At 62.4% G+C, this 3874-nt stretch overlaps 1 protein-coding gene across 1 annotated transcript in view; it reads left to right on the top strand.

Moving 5' to 3' along the window:
• TSC22D3 (TSC22 domain family member 3) overlaps nucleotides 1-3874 on the top strand; it is a 16602-nt gene that overhangs the window by 6121 nt on the left and 6607 nt on the right. The window lies entirely within an intron of this gene.

The raw sequence follows: 3874 nt of genomic DNA, 5'->3' as shown, positions 1-3874 counted from the left end.
TCTGCTGGGGCTGTACTGGGCTGTGCTGGGCTGTACTGGGGCTGTACTGGGGCTGTGCTGGGCTGTACTGGGGTTCTGCTGGGGCTGTGCTGGGCTGTGCTGGGCTGTACTGGGCTGTACTGGGCTGTACAGGGCTGTACTGGGCTGTACTGGGCTGTACTGGGCTGTACTGGGGCTGTACTGGGCTGTACTGGGCCAGGCAGGAGAGCAGCAGGCTGCAGCACCTGCGGAAGGGGCCAGTGAAGGGTTTGAGGGCTCCCAGAAACAGGGCTTATTCTGGGCTGTACGAGCAGATTCGGGTAGCGTGGGGTGCGCTGCACAGCTCTCACAGCTCCCCTGCCTCCATCCTCATTACATAACGAGCTGCCTCCCAATTAGCGAGCGGGCACTCCCGCACGCCGCAGGGCAGCAGCTGCCAGCGCCCAGCAGGGCTCCAGAGCTCCTGCTCCTGCCTGAAAAGGGGCCTGGGATTGTTTTTGGAGGATGCCAGAGGCCCTCCTTTGGGGTTCCTCTCTGGGGCTGGGGATCCCTGCTGAGTGAGGGGCTGGGGAGGCAGGAGCCAGGCTGGCAGCCCCCCGTGGGCACAAGGGCACCTCGTAGCCCTCGTGCTGCCAGAGGTCCCTTCAGTGTTGCCACCACCTCTGCCCTATCCCCACTCCCCCAAAAGTGGACCAGAAAAGGGCAGCCAGGATCTGGGGCTGATGCAGCTGGGGCTGTGCAGGATAACACGGTCAGGCAAGGAGAGCTCTGGGGTTCAGAGCCATGGCTGGCAGGAGGGGCAGGGCACAGGTAACCAGGACGTGGTAACACCCAGTTCAGTGACAGGACTCCAGCCACAGCCCGTGGGTGTGAAACACTCTGCTCTGCAGACAGATTTGTGGATTAAAGCTCAGCCAAGGGTTCAGCCTGCCATCCTCCCTGGAGCTGGGCATTCTTGCTCCATGGGAGCAGGTAGCATGGTGGGGGTCAGCAGCCAGGCACGAAGCTCAGAGAAAGCTGCAGGGTTTTCACTGGGCTGTGCCATGGCTGGCACTCTCACCTCAGTGTTTGGCAGCTGTGGGACCCTTTGTGGGGAGCAGTGAGGGGCAAGAGTGCCCCACAGCCCCTGGCAGGGCACCCACTGGGGCTCCCACAATGGGCTGGCAGCAGCATGGGGCTGGTGTTGACAAACACGGGCAAGGTGGGATGTTTGGCCACCTGATCCAGGGCTGGTAGCTCTCCAATGAGCTTTTTTCCCTCTTCCTCTCCTATGCCAGCACGCCCAGGGAAGCTGTGACTCTGGGGGCTTCCAACACGGTGGGAAGGGCTTGTCCAGAACTGGGTCCTCTCTGACCTCCCCTCCTCACACTGCTGCTGCTGGGGCACGGGAGGAAGAAGAGGGTCTGGTGACAGTTAAAGAAAAATTGCAGCTCTCAGCAGGCTGGCTCCAGGGTGTGCAGTCGCATGCTAGAAAAAACCAGAACTGGGAGTACAGCCAAGTACCTTTATCGGAGGAAGCAGTCAGCCCCACAGCTGGACACAGGAGCCTACCAGGGCTCCCTCCACCACCCCACAGCCTGACAGGTTGGAGGAGTCTCTGCACCACAGTCCCTGCCTTCATGCCTGCTGCCTGGTGGAGTGGGTCCCCTGTGTCCCCTGCCCATGGCCACAGAGCCCACTCTGTCTCCACTGGGCATGAAGGGAAGGAGGACATGTTCCCTGTCAGCCTTGCCAAGGGAAGGTTCCCCTCAGGCCTTCCCTCCCTGAAACTGTCCCTGGGCTTCCCCAGCGTGGCAGGGGCCACCACTTCTGTGTGGGCCACACATGACTCTGGTGTCCCCTGGCTTGGGACTGGGACCAAGCAAGGCCAGCAGCATCAGCTCTGCAGGCAGGGGGTGCAGCCCTACCCAGGCACATCCAGGTGTGCCCAGGAGTGTTTTCTCACTGTTCTGGAGCAGCACATGCCCTGGGTTGGGGGATTTATGACCCCTCCAAGGCTCTGATGGGCATGACCTGGGTCCCCCTGTCACAGGGCTCCTGGTTCCGTGGGGTTTCTGCACGTCCCACGCGTCCTGGAAGGCAGCAGCCGAGCTGGGGGTAGTGCCAGGCCTCAGGGAGCAGCTCAGCCAGGGGATCTCCAGGACGAGGAAACCAAGATCTGGACAGCTGGTGTGCTCTGGCAGAGCCCAGCCCACAGCCCTGGGGACGGGCACAAGGGCCCCACGCCGGTGCCATAGGGCAGGCAGCTGCTGTTCAGGACCCTGGGACTGGCATGGCAGATGACTCGGCTGCTGTTTGCCTGGGGACAGCCCCCAGTGTTACCTCTCCTTTCCCAGAACCAGGATAGAGCTGCTGGGCAAGACCTGGAGCTCCTCAGCCCTGTCCCACACCCAGCCCTTCCTGCCACAGGCTCCAGCCATCACCCGTGTCCCCAGCCACACACTTCCCTCTGCCCCTGCAGGGCATGCCCAGTGCTGGCATTCCCAGTCCCTTGGCTTATACCACCACAGTTGCAGGATTTTGGGCTGTGACAGGCAGAGTTTTCTTAGCTGTGTGTTTGCAAGCAGTAGCTTTTCCTCTCCCACTCTGCTCTGACCCTTGGAGCGGGAGATCTGGCTCTGCAGAGCAGCCTGGGCAGCCTTGGCTCTGCGCCTTTCCCAGTTTGCTCTCCAGTGTCTCTGGGGCCAGGCTATAAACATTTCCCACGCCTCAGACCCTCTGAAGGGCCTTCCTCCCATTGAGCTGAGTCCTTGGGAGAGAGCAAGCCAGGAAAACTGCCACGGAGCCATGAGCTGGAGGAGGGGGAGAGCCAAGTCTGGGGAGCCAGGGCTGCTCCTGAAGCCCGGAGCACCCCTCCACCGGCTCCATCGGCCGCTACCGGGACAGGAGCATCCTTTGGTGTGTGGCACTGCAGTGCTGGAGCAGCTCCAGCACACAGGGCACGGTACAAAGGCACATCTTGTCCCCGGGGCTGTGGGGAGAGGGCCCCTGAGCCACAGCGCTGTGCAGGTGTGGGATGCAGGCAGCGAGCGATAATCCCCTCTTGCCCCGTGCTCCAGCCTGGCAGAGCCCTGTGCTGCTGCACAACTCCAAGTCCCATTGCTGAGGAGGGGGTTGTCACCTAATGTCACCCAGTAGGGGGGCTGGCATCTTCTGGGCCGAGGCACAGGCTGTGTGAGGGCTGAGGGGCTGCTGTCAGCTTTGGGGTGTCCTGCAGGGCCGCTGCTGGGCTGATACCATCACTGGCTGCTGTCACCACCTCTCCTCACTGCTCGATGACAACCGCGGGTGCTTTTTTATCCCCCGAGAGCACAACAATTAGTGTCACAATTACCCTGTATTGCGGCTGCTGTCACTGTTACCAAAATAACCACAGGCACGAGCCGGGCCTGGCCTGATGAGCCTCCTGTCGCTGTGTGGGGACACAGGAGTGGCTGTGCTGCTGTCTGGGGGTGCAGATCACACCATGGACCCGGCCTGATGAGCCTCCTGTCACTGTGTGTGGGGACACAGGAGTGGCTGTGCTGCTGTCTGGGGGTGCAGATCACACCATGGACCCTGCTCCGGGTGCTCGGTGCTGGAGGGTAGCAGAGTCTGTGGTGCCCCGCTCTTGAGGAAGCGCAGGGTGCTGTGCTGCCCACCCTGCTCTGCTTGGAGGAGCAGGAGCGGGTGGGGGGAGAGGAGGCGGCTGCCAGCGGCCTGGCAAGGCCAGGTAAGGTGGGAAAGGGCCCCCCACACCTTGGGGAGCAGCTGGAGCCCCATGTAGGGCCCTGCTGCTGTGGGGGCATTGGGGCAGCTCAGAGGGGCTCCTGGGGAGAGCTGGCATGAAGCAGGATCCAGCAGAGCTGCAGGGCTGCAGGTGACACCGAGGGCTCTGCAGGTGACACCGAGGGCT

Source organism: Parus major, chromosome 4A, assembly GCF_001522545.3.
Source record: "Parus major isolate Abel chromosome 4A, Parus_major1.1, whole genome shotgun sequence".
In the NCBI taxonomy this organism is placed as follows: domain Eukaryota; kingdom Metazoa; phylum Chordata; class Aves; order Passeriformes; family Paridae; genus Parus; species Parus major.
Note: the sequence above shows the minus strand (reverse complement) of the source record. Positions and strands in the feature narration are given on the sequence as shown.